This window comes from Melanostigma gelatinosum (assembly GCF_949748355.1).
Source record: "Melanostigma gelatinosum genome assembly, chromosome: 1".
Lineage (NCBI taxonomy): Eukaryota > Metazoa > Chordata > Actinopteri > Perciformes > Zoarcidae > Melanostigma > Melanostigma gelatinosum.
The window spans coordinates 18,830,394-18,847,880 of NC_136634.1; the positions used below are offsets into that span (position 1 = coordinate 18,830,394).

General features: G+C 44.0%; 1 protein-coding gene across 2 annotated transcripts in view; it reads right to left on the reverse strand.

Moving 5' to 3' along the window:
- Positions 1-17,487, reverse strand: part of tspan9a (tetraspanin 9a) — a 65,142-nt gene that overhangs the window by 13,697 nt on the left and 33,958 nt on the right. The gene's annotated exons all lie outside the window — the stretch shown is intronic.

Consider the following 17,487-nt stretch of genomic DNA (forward strand, 5'->3'; position numbering starts at 1 on the left):
TTACGTTAAATCCAGAGCAAACAGAGATGTAATTACTGCCACCCTCTCAAATGAAAACTTCCAAGCCTTCCAAAAACCACCCGCAGTAGACTCGAACTTCACCTAGAGGGAGCAATTCACTAATTCCCCTCAGTCGCACTGCCGGGCTCCCGCTGATGTGTGCGTGAGGTCCATTGATGCAAAGAAGTGTTTACCCAGAGCTCCGATTGCCAAAGCGTCCCATCTACTGATGTGCTGCTCCATCTATCAGACATAAGAGCCATACAGCGTGCCCACCGCTCCGTGAAATATCGGCTAGGAGGTAAGTGGTGACATGTTTGCCTGCAACTAATAGAATGAAATACCCAGGGCAAGCTTGCCATGAATAAAATAAAAAAAGGAATGAGGTGAAATATGGAACGGCACCATGGTAAATCATCACACCACAGCCCTCGATTCACACCGCTCCCCTCTTCCTTTCTTATCTTTGCACCGCTGCTCCAGAACACTTTAACGCCTGTCAGCAATATGTGAAACAAACACACACACACACCTACACACACACACACCTACGTAAGAGTTATGAATACATCTCTGCTTCCTTTTTCTCTGTTAAAACAAATGAATTAATCCACCACACACGGCGTTTCACCTCTGGAGCTGACAACGCTGAGCTAATGAATGGCACCGACTGACAACAAACCTGGAAATGTGCTGCAGCACTTTCACAACAAACACAAACACTCGCACCGCGGTAAAACAAAGTGACTTCGGATCTGTAGATAAATAAACTGAGTTCACGCAGCCCCCTCTCAGGTGTCAGATGAGTGCAGTGGCCCCTCCCATTGACCTGCAACCTTTGAGCAGTGAGGTTTGACTTTGTGCAGCACGGCCTCCGTGTCCTTCGGTAGGTATGGCAGCACACTCGGGCGGCTGCATGATGCACATGCTCTCCTGAGGACTAAGTAACGACTAGATGCAATTAAAAGAGAGGACACGGAGAGAAAGAATCAGGCCTGAGCGTAAATGAGTCAGGATAGATAAAAGCCCTGTTTGAGAGTAGACTGCGCTGCCCAGGGTGTGATTTTGTGAAAGATTGGAGTCAGAGCTCGAACAAATAAAAGTCTGAGTGCTGCTGTCAAGGTTGAAGGCAAGAGAGGCTGTAAACACTGCCCGCCCAGCAGACTCTCAGAAAAAGACACGAGTTTAGTCACATATTAGATGACAGCAAAGTCGCATTGGATTTCTCACCGAGAGTGAACGAGTGGGCTCCGAGTGGTGCTGGTGAGACTTTGAATCATCTCTCATCTAAATAATTCAGAGACAACTGTATTTGCTGGGAGGCCCCCGCTGGCCTTTTATGCTCCCTAGATTTAAAAAAAAAAAAGGTGGAAAGAAAGCGTAGATTGAAAAGGCCGGTAAAGGTCACGTCCCCCATGCAGGGCGGCTAAAAGACGATATCACTGCTGACACGTTACAGAAGGATAGATTAGGGAGGAAGAGTTGGAGGACGCAGGGGAGGACAGATAGATGGAGCGGTCTTAAAGCTCGCGAGGGGAACAAAAGGAGCTTTAAGAGTCCAAGTGGGGAGGGCCACAGTGCCTTCACTTCATTGTGTTTAACGCCCAGTGAAGGGAGCTCATCCAAGTGTGTCGCTCTCTTAAGTGACTGTGAAACCGCCCAGCCACCGGCACAATCTGTCGGATCTGAGCCTCCCAGGAGTAATCTCTCTGCCCTGCTTCCACTACTACGACTACAACAACAACAACATGCGTTCATCGGACCTTCAGCTCTGATCTCTTTGGCTATCCGACCTTGCTTGGCGTGTGCGTCTGAGCTGGACCTGGAGGCTATCCGCTGAGCTCCTTACCTGCTTTTAATCGTGGGGCGGTCGTGTTGTGATGTCCCATCTGCGGGGGAAAGGATCAAGGAATCCCCAAATAGCGGGGAGGCTTGTAAACAGTCACGGAGAAGGCGTTCTATTAAGGCATTCATTGTGATTACATCAATCGGAGCGGCAGATGCTGCAGGGTTATGATTAACATTTGGGTTTAAGGAATAAATTGGCCGATTACCATATTTTCTAGGGACACAGAGAAAAAAAGTGTTTGTACGATGATGTTTTTTGAACTCACTTTTGATCTGAATGACCGATGAGCGATGAAAGTCAATTCACCGGCTGATGCAATTGACCTTTCTGATTGAAGATCCAGTGTTCACACTTAATACATGATCTACTCAGTACAAATGTCCTAAAGTGCTGCTGACCTTGCAGCTGTTTACACATTCCCTCGTTGTTAGGGTCCCTATCTATGAGCATAATGCTACATGCCAATTTAGAAAATCTGTGCAGCTCGCACGGTTGCTCTGGGCCATTACTCTGCTTTCACAAATCATGGATGCAACTTTGCAGAGCGCGGACCCTATCATCAAACAACTGAGGGTGACACACGACGGCTTGCCAGGTCCACTGCTATTTCAATTTTAACAAGCTTCAGTGAGGGACAGTGAGTCTTTTAGCCCTCTGGATTTAAAAATATGTATTTCTGGTTTGGCGACACTCATAACAACTTGGCTGCTTTGTCTCGTTGACAATGGCTCCCCCGTGGATCCACGCAGCGCAGAGATGTTGGAGGCTGATCGGAACATATCTTCCAGCCGTGATAATGACAAATTATTTGTCTGGAACAAAAGAAACCTGCTGACACTGAATTGAATTTGGAAAGTCAACAGGAAAAGTTGTGACAGGAGGGAGGGATGCTGGGCACGTGTAATATTGTGCTTGAAACAGCAAGATTTATTTTCAAAAATCAATGAAAAAGCATTCGAGCCGACAGCAGGAATGTTTGCCCTTTTCACACGCAATGGGCAATGCTTTTAGAGTATCTCCGTGACAGGACAGAATGGAGTCTGGGTTCTAAATGTCATTTGTGGAAGGAGTGACAAAAGGAGCCCAGCAGCGAGGAGAGGAGTAGAGCAGCATTCACTTTCGAGAAGAGGAAATTGGAGGGCATGAGGTGTGAATCTATCTAACTGGATGAATCAGGCCCTGCTGTTTGTGGCCCTTTAACAAGCTCAGGTGCAATAATAGCAGGTGAATCAACTGTAAGGCAACTTTTTTTCAACCAGGAAAGAGAGGTAAAGGGGGTCAAGCCATAAGATGTGTGGAAGAGGGTTAGCAAGCATTAAAGCCAGAAAGATTGGATGCGCCCGTGAGATGTGTGGAAGACAAAGAGAGATTGAGTTCAGAGTCAGAGAAGAAGAAAATAGAGGCTGACCCTTCATCCGACTGGCTGGCTCAGAGAATTATCAGTCGCTGCAGTAACTGGATCAGTGACACGGAGCCACTCGACACGGGACCCCACTTCAATCTCCCCCAGACAAAGGGGGGGGGGGGGTGTGAGAGCGGGCTGTGCAGTGTCTGTCCACGTCGAGGCTGGATGATATTGACCCGTTAACACCCTGGTCGCTCAGAGAAGTCACAATCCTGTCATAGAGAATGACAGCTTTTGTCAAATTACCACAGTCCTCGGTGGCTCAACTCTCCTGTGAAAGAGTTTTTAAACTTTTACTGAGTGAGTGATACGTATGTGTGTGTGTGTGTGTGGCTGTGAGTGCATTGAGAGTGTGTGTGTTGGAGCCTCTTTACTTAATGCTTTAAAACAGAGGGTAAATAAACAAAAGGCGTTTTACACAGAGATAATAAGCCTCCATAGAAATCTGCTGTGCCATACTGAAAACGAACATTTAGTTTAAGTAATTAGAAAGCACTTCTACCCTTACAGCACAATAAACCATAACATTGGGGAACATGCCAACCGTACTGCACTGCTTTAGGATGGAGCCACTTTATCACTTTACGATCCCCTCTGCCCTTTACTGCAACTCCATCTTTCTTTTTATTGGGATACAACTTTCCTGTCCTGTGGCACACAACACATCTTCTGCTTCAGCATTGAAATGAAGACCTCGGATAAAGGACGATTTTTCATTTCTCATCATGTGATCTCGCAAAGGCCCGTGATTCATGTTGCTGTATAACTACGAAATAGCCTGCCAAACTACAGCACGGGAGGGGATCAGAATCACAGAACAACAAACGTGATGAAGCAAATGTAAACATCAAATAGGAGGCGAAAAAAAGGCTGAAAGTAAACACAGGCTATTTGTATTCATACCCAGCAAGTGGAAAAGGTCTTCTTTGAGGCATGGTGTGAAAGAAAAATGGTTCATTTTGAGAATAGACTCTCAAGGGAGTGTTTGTGTGTACCTGTCAGAAAAAGAGTTCCTCCTAATAAATACGTACTTTTACTGTATTTATCCTCCATGGTGGTCATATTGGAGCAAACAAAAATAAAGTTTTTATAGTTTGCTCAATAAGGAACACGGCCATTTGATTCCCTTTTCTCCTCATTAAAGCTCAGCTTCACCACATAGCAGCAGCTGTATCTGACCCACATGTGTGTGTGTGTGTGTGTGTCAATAGAAGCACACTGACACTTCATTTAAATGGTCATTTGTTGAATTTAAGTACAAAATGTGTATAATAATAGGCAAAATGTATCAATATCAACAAGCCACTTAACAGCTACTGACAATTGTCATGCATACATTCAAATACTCCAAAACACAACTCAGCACACCGCTTTGCTTTGTTGTTTGCTAACTATATTACATCTATGTTGTATTATATTATTGCATACCAGTGGAAGCAAACAGAAGCAGAAACGTTTCTGTCCATTTGTAACAAACTGATGGTTTGATGGCATGCTGCAGTTGTGGTTTAGGTTTCTACAGACATTTATTTTTTCCTTCAGAACCTTTAAGCCTACAAGATAAAACACGTGTTTTTCAGAGGAGTATTCCTATTGGATATCCTTGAAATCTTGTTTTTCTTATATTAAACATGTGAATAAATATGGATAAGACACTTGGGGCAAGTGAAGCTGCTTCAAAAAAACAACAACAAAAAAACTAATTTAAACAAGAACAAATCATGAGTAGGTAGTAAATTGTACATTTGTCAGTGAAGCATGGTTGCTTAAAGTCGAATGAAACCCTAACCCTTCCATTATGAGGCCCATGTGTTTCACTACATCTCTTTACACAGTATTTATCTAGATGATGGAAGACATCTAAGCTGTAGGCAATATACAGTTTTCCAGTAAAACTCCCCGTCCCCGTCTCCCTGGACTTCCTGAAGGCATCTCAGTCACTCCCCATTGAAGAGTGCAAAGCTCATGTCAGTTGTAACAAGTGAATTATTCACAGGGTCTGTGATGGTGGCTGGGGGAAACAGTGCTTTCAGGCCCAGAATAAACACTTTGAATTCATAAGGCTGAGATGGATGCAATGCATGTGATTAAAAAGCTATATCTGCCTGGTTAAGATTTAATTTACTTTTGGATTCACACAATGCGAGAGATTACCTGGAAAATCAGGCTGACGGGTCGACTGATAACGCAGCAGGCAGCTTTCTATTAACACTTATTAGACACTTTAATTCTGAGACAATTGAGCTTTTTAACGGGTTTTACACATCTCAACCAGGCAGCTCCAGGTCTGAAAAGGGAAGCCAAGCTGAAGTGCCTTAAACATTCTTAAGCATTCTTTCTATTGGCCAGCAGGGGGCGACTCCTCTGGATGCAAAAACAAGTGTATTTGTATAGAATTCTATGAGAACGTTACCCTACTTTTCAGTTGATTTATCACCTCAGTAAACATTGTCAACATGAGTGTATGGTCTCAATCACTAGTCACCGCCACCGCGGTGTTGTCCGGTCTGAGAGTTGCTTGTGTTTTCGTTTAACCCTTTCACAGTGTGAAAGAAGGTGACGGTCGAAATGCCGAACTTGATGCTTCAGAACCGGTCCACACACCAATGGGTGACGTTGTGGTGACCACGTCCACTTATATACAGTCTAAACTCTAAAGTATGATTTCATTGACTTTCAGGACTGAATTCGGCAATAAAAAAAAAAAAGATAGACGAAAAGACTTGGCTCGCTGATATGTTTCCATATAGGAAGAGTTCCCACCATCCATCACAAGCCTATAGTCCAGTATCCAGAATGGAGCAATTCTGTGGCGGATGCCTTAACTGGGCACCTTGAACAGGGATCCTAGATTACCCTGTTTAGGATCTGGTATTCAGTGATGCACCCATCAATGATGCAGGCTTTGACATGTCTCCTTCCCTCTCTCTCTCTCCCGCTCTATCTCCCGAGAAGAGCTGAAAGGCCTATTCCCCGTAAAGTGACTAAATCAATTGCGCCAGCAAGGATTAAAGACTGACAAGCCTTTTGCTGCCTGTCCAGAGCCATCCCTGCCGTCTGCGCTGACACATCCACACACTTTCACACCTGACAACAGCCTCTATCTACCCTTAGAGGACAAGACGTAAAAAGAAAGAAAGACAGGACAATGGCCTGAAGAAATGCTATTCGACATCCCTGACAAATTCTGCTGTTAAATCTGTACCATTCCAACAAGACTCTTCAATCAGCCTGGGAACCCACAGGCACTTCAATTATGCATTGAGGACAAGAAGGCGAGCACCAGGAAGGGGAAAGTCATCCCACATTTGCAGCCAGAGAGCGAAGAAGCTCTGCGTTAGTCAGAGGGAGGGAAATGGGGCCTGCAAGTCAAGCACAGAGTACAAAGCCCAGTGCCAAAGACCAAAGCCCTGGTCCAAGTACCGGCAAACACTACCGCAGGAGAGCAAAGCTCCTTTACTTCTTCATGCTGCAGAGGCGGGGTGGATGCAGAGATGGCAGCTGTGCTGTCTTACTGTTATAGCATCTCTTCCCAGTCAGCGCAGGACCGCAGCTTAGAAACCCAAAAGCTCTCAGTCCAACCCTTGTGCTGTCCTGGGGTCATTTTTGACCCCAGAGGACGTTTAAGGTCTCTAAATAAATGAGACATCATATTTTTGGTTTAATATTGAATGACTTTTCCTAATTTAATGGGGACAACTGGGTAAACACAAACTCAACATGTTGATATGTAAAGTGATATTTAAAGCCATTAAAACACCCAAAAAATATCTCTTTCCAATTTTAGGTCAATCAGTGAGATTTGATGGTGATCTGCATATTTCTCCATAGTCCCGTAACAGGGATTCTGGATGTGTACGGGTTTGGGTGCTGGGGGGGTTGTTTTATTTAAAGGGATATTTAGGTAGTCAACAAAAAACCTGACACATACACTTTGGTAGCAATTTTAATTCTAATAATGTTCTGCAGGTTCAAATTGCTGGGGTCAAAAATGACCCCAGGATAACAAGTGTTTGAAGGTAACAGGAGGCTTAAATGTTGCAGAAATGAATGTTGACATGTTTTATATGTCAGGTAATGACTTGGAATAAAGTTGACTAAGGAGTTGAAACACAGAGGTGGGTGATAATTTATACTGTACGCTTTATAAACAGTCAAACCTGACGGGGTCATTTTTGACCACAGAGGACAACAGGTGTTATTATGTGCTGCCATTAGAAAAAATCAAATGATTCAAGAACAGCATCCTCACTAAACTTTGATATGTACCTCTCTGTGATCAGTCAAACAGTAAAAAATTATATAAAGTCAAAATAATTCATTGTTTCATTGTATTTTCACTCAAAAACAGGGTCTACATTTATGTAAACAAGGTCTATTGGCCCTAAATTCCAAAATGAAGGGAAACATTTGTGGTCATGTGTTGGACTGAAGTAAGACTAAAGGTGTAAAACAGAATTGATTGACAATTTATACTACCGGTATATGCTTTAAAAACAGTCAAACCAGGTGGGGTCATTTTTGACCCCAGAGGACAACAAGTGTATGGCAGTCGGGAGGACAACACAAGGGTTAAGGAGATGAAGGACCATAAAAGTCCAGTGATGTTCTAATGAGGACAACGAGATATAAATACATAAACTGACCTGATTACAGAGGGAGACGTTCCTCCACAAGGCGCTAATTAAATGTGAATATTGCCGCTTGCTGTTGACATCAAATGTGCTTATGAAGATGTCTTATGAGGCATTTGCATACAATAAAAAGTCAATGCGTTAAGAAGAATAAATATCCATTCATGTGAAGGCAGTGCCTTTTTTTTTTACGAGAGCCTGTTTTCCTCACCATAAACTGCCTCGCCTGTAGAAGCACACCAACATTTGGCCCGTGTAAATATCTCACTCTGGTCTGCCAGTGCAGCCATGCCGAAAATCCTCAGAGGCAGACAGACGGCTGGACGCTCTCCCATTGAGTTTCACTAGTTGAAGGGGCTTAATGAGAATGCTGGCTCAGCAGAGGTAGAGCATGGCCAGAGACTTGTATATTAGACAGGTTGGACACTCAGCCTGTTCCCCGCATAGCACCTGGAGCAGAGGACCAAAGGGCTCAAGGAAATACGAAACCCCCCAATGCACTCTATGGCAGCTGGAGTGTGCTGGGAGTAAAAGAGAAAGCCGGCGTGTTGCACTCAGCACATTCCTCTGCTGCTTCTCACCCCCTCGAAGTATCGAAATATTCCCAAGAGTCATTGTCACCGTGGAGGGCAACAGCTAAAAAGACTTGTGTGTGAGCTTGTCCATATATTTAATACACCCACACATCGCCCCACTTGAGTTCCCATCTCAGAAAACCACAAACAAAATAAGAACCTCCACTGGCAATATAAACAATTGTCATGTAATTTAGTTTTGCTAATAGGCATGGGGGGGGGGTGACTTTGTGGGATGAACTGAGGTGGCCTTGCCTGGCTATGTTTGAGATTGCTGGAGGAGCAAAACATGTCGTTGCAAATGTATTTCAAGTGTTTGACAATTGCCGGGCCAAGAATGAGGTGGAAAGCAGCCCAGGGATCGTCATCGTTTTATCTACAGGGTCAGTCTCTCTGACTTTGTTCAAAAATAGACGGGCTGCAGGGTTCACCGCGAGCTGTTAGGGGAGAAAGGTGATAGCGAGCGTGCATGTGTTAGTGTCCATGCAGATGTGCGTGTTATCTCATATTTCCTTGGAAAAAGCAGAGAGTGGGCGCGTGGCCTTGCTGCAGGGATGGCCTGAGTACCGCACAGCCCACCAAGATCTGACCTGCCGCTGCTCGAGCACAACATCCATTGGAGACACTGGAACAAGCACACGGCCTAACGTTTCACGACAGCGTGATAAAGGCTTACCCCCCCCCCCCCCCCCCCCCCACTCTTAATGAACAGGAATTAATTTGCCAACGGGTGTAGTGACTGTAAACGACAAATGAGGGGGTGAAGTGAAGCCCAACTGTAGCGGTTGCAAAAATACGCAAACATTCTCTGTTTGTGCTTTCAGATGCTGTGCAGGAGGGGGGGGGGGGGTGGAACTAATTTTTAACAAACACATCAGAATTAAGAATATGTTTATTCCTAGAGCAGCGGTACTGTGAATGGAAACACTCCTGTTATGCAATGCGAGGCATTATGCATCCCTGGAGGGACGGAGGGAAGATGAAAACGCAAAATATGCACATCGTCTTCAGCGAAAACCAAAGCACCAGGCAGATGTCTAGCGAGAAAAGAGGATGTTCAGATTGAACGACGTACAATCGATAGTCACTCTGCCTGCCACGCCACAGGGTACATGACTGTTTCCCTGCACTTATTGTTTAAAGGGCTTCTTTGATACCCCTTTCTCTTCACACTGTAAATTATTCACCACACTTCTAAAGGCAGAGCTAAGGGAACATACGGTGGTGGGAGAGGTTTGCTAATGTTAAGACACATCTATGAAGTGATTAAGTAGCCTGACAGTGTACAACTTATACTTTTATTATTGGCCCTGCTCCCCATCCCCTTAAATCGTATTTGTCATTTCAGGCTGCAGGGAACAGTTCTTTCCCTACTCATTTCTACCTAAGCATGTTGCAGTGCATCCTATTATTCATGGCATAATTCATGCTTTATTGCGACAAAAAAACAGAAAAGCTCCAGGAATATTTGCAGGCCTGCTGGAATAAGGGAATTGTGCAGAAACACAGCATCTCCCTCCTTCTCCCCCCTCTCTCTCAGTCACGAGCTTGCAGCGTCACAAATCCTGGAAGGTTGACCTTATTCCGTGTGCCAAACCGACTTGACTTTGGAGATAATAAACTCGGAGTGTGAGAGAACACGGAATGAAAACAACACCTTGCATTAACCAATACAGAGAGCCAATCTGTATTCACGGGAGGTCCGGCGTGTCCGCGGGCGCCATCTCAATGTTTATGGTGCTCCGTCTGCATCTGCTCCTCATCCGGAGGGCGTCTGGAGTGATTCCATTTCACCTTTGGCATGACAGCCGCACTGCCCGAGTCTTGTCTAAAGGCCAAAAAGCTCTGCTCATCCATCATCATGAAAACCTATTCTTGATTTAGACAAGACCGCCAGGTACAAAAAAGAAAGACGATTGACGCAAGACAAAAGCCTTGACAGCTGTAGCGTCAACAGAACAAATGACACTCCTGAAACTCTTCAGCTTATTCTGAAAAAAAACTCAAACTTCTTACTTTTAATGTGCCTGAAATGACATTGTAGTGCCATATGGTGAAGCACAAATCAGTGTTCCCTCTGGTTGTTGCAGGAGCTACCTCCCTTTATACCTTCTCTCCCCTCAGAATCCTATTGCTTCTTTTTATTCATTCAAAAACAGCTCAAGTGGGACGAATGGGGGAGAATTGGGAGGTATTGTGTGCATCTGGGGCTCTGTGAGGATATGAAACTTTTCCTGGAGGGCTCCCTGAAGATATTACCTTCAGTCAGCACTTGAGAGTGGTAAAATCACACGACATACTCATGCCACAAACCAGTGCAAACCAGACACACGCTGCTAGAAAATACTGTCCTCCCCTTTTTGTCGGGGGTAAAGGTCAGATTTTAGTGGACGTTTGATGGCACATGCAGATAAGCTTCCTTGACCGGCTCTGCCCCTCTTCCTCTCCTCTCCTAAACGGCTCATTGGAGGCGACTTCACAGTTGACATGCTAATTAGCGCAGGAGGGAAATGGACTGTGTAAGTACTCTTTTCTGGTCAGCCAACCTCTGAATCCCCATCAGCCCTTCGTCTCAATGCACTGGACCGCACAAAGACACACATCACTAAATAATAGTGGGGCATCAATCCCTGTTTTAATGTTGTGATATAGTAGTAGCTGAGTTATTCACTGTAAACCACCTCGGGCTGAAAGAGGAGACGAGGGGAGGAAGGATTCAGGGAGAAGGAGAATAAATGAGGCTTCATTCGGGCTGTAATGCATTGCATTAAGGACGCTGTAATACGACCCCATCTGTGACCTCCACCGGGAAGTCATCAACCCACACTAATTCCCACAACTACACTTCCAAAATGCTGATTCAGTACATAAAAGATATGTCGCAAGCGTCAATAAAATAACAGTTGAGTAGACCTACTTCTTTTACGTAACAACAGAGTATTCTCGTTTTCAGGGGACAGGGTAAGTAGCTTGGATGACAAACTGAAAAGGAACATATGGATCAATGCCTGCTCAGAAATAGTGTTGGAATAAATCAATACTCATTAGATCTGCATTAAAGTTTGTCAGTAAAACTGAATCTCTGTAGCCCAATCTATGAACTTGCCCCGAGCTCGTCGTCCTAACCCTTTCAGCACCATATATGTTACTCCCCAAAGAGAGCGCGTGAAAGATAAGGAGCCTGTGTCATGCTGCAGAAATCCGAGAAGTGGCTGCCAGCTGGCGGAGAGTAAAGGTGGTGTTTCAGTTGTTTCAGTTGGCGCTTCAATGCACAGCCCCCATCGGTATGTGCAACTGCAGTAAAGACACACAATCCCCACACCCCACGAGTGTGCATATTCTCATCACACTTATCTATTGTGGGGATGGCTCCAAAATGCCCCGTAGGGACAGTTAATATGTGCATGAAAAGTACCACAGTCATTCATTTATGTAAATGACATCGTCTCTCATCTCCTGTAAGGCCTTGATCACCTCTTAACAGGTGTTCTATACATTTATGACATTTCATTGAATATTTCATATCCTAGAAATCAAGAACATGTCCTCTGGTTTTGTCGTCATCTCTCAGCAACTATATTAAAATTGACATTTCTGTTCAGCAAAGGCACAGTTCACTTTGCGAATGCATGGCCGCACTTAAAATGAAGTGTCTGAATGAGTTACTAAAGCATGCGCAGGGCTTCTTAAGTGTAGCTGCAGTTCAGAAAAAAAACTAAAGGTGGGAGTTCAATGAATTACTGTCATCTTATATGGGACGCCATATGCCGAAATAGAAGTGAACACTAGACTCTCCACTCACCTCTTGAAAAACCTCAATCAATCACTGTTGAGCGTATGCAGAGCATACGTCAACATCAAGGTGGATATTATACATACTGTGGACTGAACAATCAAATAAATTACACAGCTTAATGTGCACAAGACCACGTGTGAGCATATGCAATGATTGCATGTATGTGTATTTCACTTTCCAGCTGCCATTAGTGACCTCCAGTCACAACTTGAAGAATTCTGGCGCCTGCAATGGAGGCCAGTCTGTCATCAGACACAAGTTCAAAGACAAAACTAAGAGGGGGGGGGGATTAGTTCCAGCAGTGTATTGTGTGTAATTTCTGTACGTGATCGCAACACCGCCACGCTGACTGTTCGCTGGGTCTTGCCAAATTCACTTTTCTATATTTACAGCAAAAACTGCAGTGCAGGAGAAATTCACTTTCCAATACCAGTTGAAGTTTTATTTTTCAATCCGATGAGTTTTTTTTTTTTTAATAAAAGGTCTCAAGATTAGATGAGATAAGATAAATTAAGATGATTCTGTTTACTGGGCCTCAACATGTTGTGATGATGTATTTGGAGGCTGAGCGGCTCTCATGTGGGTAAACACTTGGTGGCACCACTGTCGTCTTCATTTTTTCTTTTTAATAACTTATCCATAACTTTCGCTACAGGCTAGCGGCTAGCTGAGTGTCTTCTTCTGCTTATTGCAGCTTGTTAAACAACTGACTGACGCATTACCGCCACCAGGTGGTGGGAAGCTATATTGTAACTGAGCGTCTCATGGATAACAGTAATATCTCTGGTGTCTTCAATTGATAACCTATGCAGTCCCGCGGTCCTCTAGGTGGCGCTCGCGGCCCAATCATGGGCCACGGCCCTATCAAAAAACATGATTACAAAGTAACAGGATGGGAAACAAATCCTTTACAAACGGCCGTCGCTACTAATTCCAGCAATCAGCTTCCTGTTCCTGAGGGAGAAACGGAAAATGTAAGCGAGTGTATATTGAAGCTCTGTTGGGAAGTCTTTTCTCTGGATTAACGATGTAATCTTTGCACCAGAAAAAGCTGCATGTATGGTGCCAATCACCACTGTATTTCTCATGCTGTCTCAACCTCTATCCCCCTCGCTCACTGGTGTCAAGCCAGTACTGTTAGCATGCCGGGGTAGAGGGTTTCATGTTGGAGCAGAGGTCACATTTAACTCTTACCTCATATGTAGCAGGGCAGCCAATCTTCAGATGCATTCACAGTTTATATGCTACTCTTTGTCTATGTGTGTGTCTGAATGTGTAAAAAAAACAACCTTTTAGCCCTTCCTGCTTCCTAGAATAGAGATGTGATTATCAGAGCGCGTCTCATGCCTCTCTGGTTGCTTTTGTTAACAGTGTCCTCGTGGGAATATGGTGGCCCCTGGCTGATTTAAAGACCTGTCAAGCACGCCTGTGGTCCAGGTCAGTGTCAGGAGGGCCAAGCTAGGTCAGGTCCCCGGAAGGGGAATGACACAAGTAAGCAACAATCATCCATATCATTTCCAAGTTCTTCTTCCGCAGTGACAAAAAGTCATATAAATGCAAAGTGAAGCTGCAGGCTGTGGGCTTTATGTGGGTGTCGACAGCTGAAGGGTTCATCATTTGTTGAGAGTCGCCTAGTTATAAATAAATACCTGGAGTACAGCCTGCAAAGTTTTGGAGGAGTCAGGAAACTTCTTTCTCCTTGGAACGTAAACAAGAGTACACCACGTTCTAAGAGATGCTGACCTAAGTAGTTGTATGCCCAGTCAGGGACCGGTTGACCCTTGTCCACCTTGAATTTCAAAAGGGTTATTTTTAAAGATTCCCGAACGCTAAATCTTTCTCAGTCAAGGCGTCGTAGCAAGGACACGGCCTATAGAACAAGGCATGAGCAATGATCAAAGGAAGTGTTGTATTTGCATGTTAGTCAGGTTGCTGGTGTTTTAATGGGGATTTGCAAACCTATAGAAACTACAAAGATGTATTCATTTCCCCATATATCAACTTGACAGCCATCTCTGATTTGAATAATGGAAACCACAACATCTATTAAACATGTTACAAGGGATACATTTCAGTTGGGATCGATTCATGAAAATTGGGTTTGTTGTATTTTTAGTTCAATGGCTTTGAGGTCTGCCATCTTTATGATTTGGAATTTCTCAAGCTGGACATTCTGGCTTTGAAGGGGGGTTGGCTTGCCACAAGTAGTTTATGTCTCTCTTAACCAGTGCTTTTTACATCTGAAAACACTACGCATTGATTATAACTTTAATCACAATGATGAGGTACTTGAAATAACACAAAAAATGGCAGGTCGATAAGCAAGTTTTACTGCATTTCTCCCTGCGCTTCTTCCTTGATTACCTTTTTAATTGACAAGTCGACATGCTAGCAATAATGACCGTCATTATCTAAGTTTCCAGATTGTTGGATAGTAATTCTAGAGGCTCAGTTAAACCATGAGACCCATGATGCAGTAGGGTCAGCTGAAGTCCAACCAGCCGCTGAGATGATAAATGTGGTTAAATATAGATAGCACTGGCTAGGTAACATGTCCAGGGGATTGCGCTCGGGCTATGTCACAAGGCCTGCTGTGATTTAGTGCGAGATCTTTAATCTAAAATCAGCCAATGGCGAAATGGAGCCGGACTGTTTTCGATGACACAAACCAGGACAATATTTCCCCGGTGGTTTGAAGAGATGAAGTGAATCAATTAAAAATAAATGGGAGGATGATGAGACATTAATTGTTGGTGCATTCCTAGACCCTCCACCGCCCTGGTGGAGGGTTTAAGAGGCAGACATCAAAAGCAGGGCAGCAGGGGGAATGGTGACGGGGGTCAACCCTTTACCTCCGTGGCTCAAAGGGAACATGCCAGCGGGATTAGGGTACATGGTTTTAATAGCCCAGTATGTTGGAAGATGTTAATGTGAGTAGGGCTATGCAGTGCATGTGAGCAGAGGGTTTCCCGTGTGACCATCTTTTCAATGTCACAAAGCAAATGTCGTCACACCACGCAGCAAAGTGGCACTGTGGGTTTGTACAGGTTCTTATTCTTGCCACGTCCTTCTTAATCGAGTTAAAGTCAATAAAGTCTAAATGTATTTGCTGAACTGCAGCCTCTGTGGCCACAAGTGAGCCGCTGGCGCGTGCTGAAACACAGTGTAGCAAATGCACAAGTAGAAAAAGTCAGCAAACTAACTCAACAAAGTCAGTTACACAGCAATACATCTCTAAAATGTGCTAACAGCTAGCATTAGCCACCATTGGCTAAGGTGTCATACCCAAGCCCCAAGCACTGGGCTACTAGGCCCAAACATATTCTTTTCTCCATATACTTACATTGGGAGGGAGACGTCTGTAAATTGGCGGACTTCTACATCTTTTTTATTTTCAAGGTAAATCAACTTTCTAGGAGAAAAACCTGAATGGTCCTCATTTGAATCATTAGGTCCTTATAATGAACAAATATCCAAATCCAGAGTTATTTTCCATGGCAAAATTAACTGCCTTTCATGATGTAATCAAGCCGAAACCAAGTGGCTTGAAGGAGGTGTTAAAGGAAACGCTAGTGCGCTTGCTCTACGGAGCCCATGGATGCTGAAGATTCAGGTAATTTTTATAGTCAACAGTCGAGCCATTTAGACTTCATGCACCACTGAGCAACTTTCATGACGAGAGGACAGAGGGGAGAAAGAACAGGAGTTTCTTTCAATCTCACTCACTTTAATTTGAAGCTAGACGTTGCAACTTTTAAAACAGTAACACAGTCTTCCCATACATAAATCGAGCCGTGTATGTGGAAGAAAAAGATATGAAGACAAGTGAGTGTGAAGTCAGATATTTGAACTTTTTGTACTTTTTGACACAAAATAAGTACTTTTGACTTTTTCTGTCCTGATGTGCAAAAACATGTACTTTATATATATATATATATATTACAAAAGCCTTTTTCAACGTAGATGGAATTAAGGTCAGGATTTATTATGTCTTTTTACTGCACTTAAGTCTCTGCTCATTCTTTCTTGCCCCTTTCCATTACAAGGGTACCGGTATTCTTTGATTGATGGAATTCCTTATAATAAAAATGGAAAGAGATTCATGAAGCATGATCGTCACACTCTGGACACACACTCATCTCTCTTGAGTGAGTGCGGAAACGAAATTCCATTGATGCACAACTCATAAATGAAAATGAAAGTAGACACAGAGGGAAACGGCAGCGCATAACCAATGAAGACTTTAGACAGGCTGTGATTTTCTCCCCAATGAAGCAAAAATCAGCTGGGGGATGAAAAGACACCATCCATCTCGAACATTACTTATTGATAAGTTCATTACACAGCACATGCCAGACATAGTATGGACCACACACACACTGGCACACAAGCGTTAAGTGTGCAAAGTAACCACATGAATACGTAACTACCGGTACGTAATCAATGTGTTGTGTATGCTGTACACAAGGACTGGCAGAGCAACAGAAGAGGTGGAGCAGAGGTGCATCTCTCTAAATGTCAGAGCTGATTAATTAACTTAAGCTACATCTGTCATCCATGCTGCTCATAGTTAGCGGACTTTAACAGCAATAATCCCCGTTAGCTGAGCCCAAGTAGGAGGAATTGAGGAAACGCAGATCTACACGGCAGCCAGCAGAAGATTAAATCTGAGTTGGGAGTTAAGACGGACTAAATAGACTGAATGATACTAATCGCCACTGGATGAAATCAAAGAGTTTACCTTAAATTATTACTTTTATGAGCTAGATTGAGTATAACTTGGCAGGCGGAATGGTCAGTGTGCAGGCGTCATGTCAGAGTCCACACGCTCCCTCTTTAGCTGTGACTGCTGGACTGGAGGGCAAATAAGGGCATTACTGTACATGACTGAGCCGTCGAAACCCTTCCTCAAATATCTTTTATTATGTCGGTCGATGGGGAGGGCAAAGGGAACCCTTTCATGTTGCCAAGGTTTCACACGTCTCTTTTCGGTGAATGAAAAGGAGAAAGCGAGTCACATTTCTGCGAGGAGGAAAGCCCAACGGATGTGTTTTGCAAAGTTAAGCCTTTCTTCCATTTGAACCAAGACCAAAGAGGACATTTTTTGTCATCATGCCATATCTGTTGGTTTCTCATGAGCACAGCATGTGTATTTACTAGGGGTGTAACGGTACGCGTATTTGTATTGAACCGTTCGGTACGAGGCTCACGGTTCGGTACGCATGACG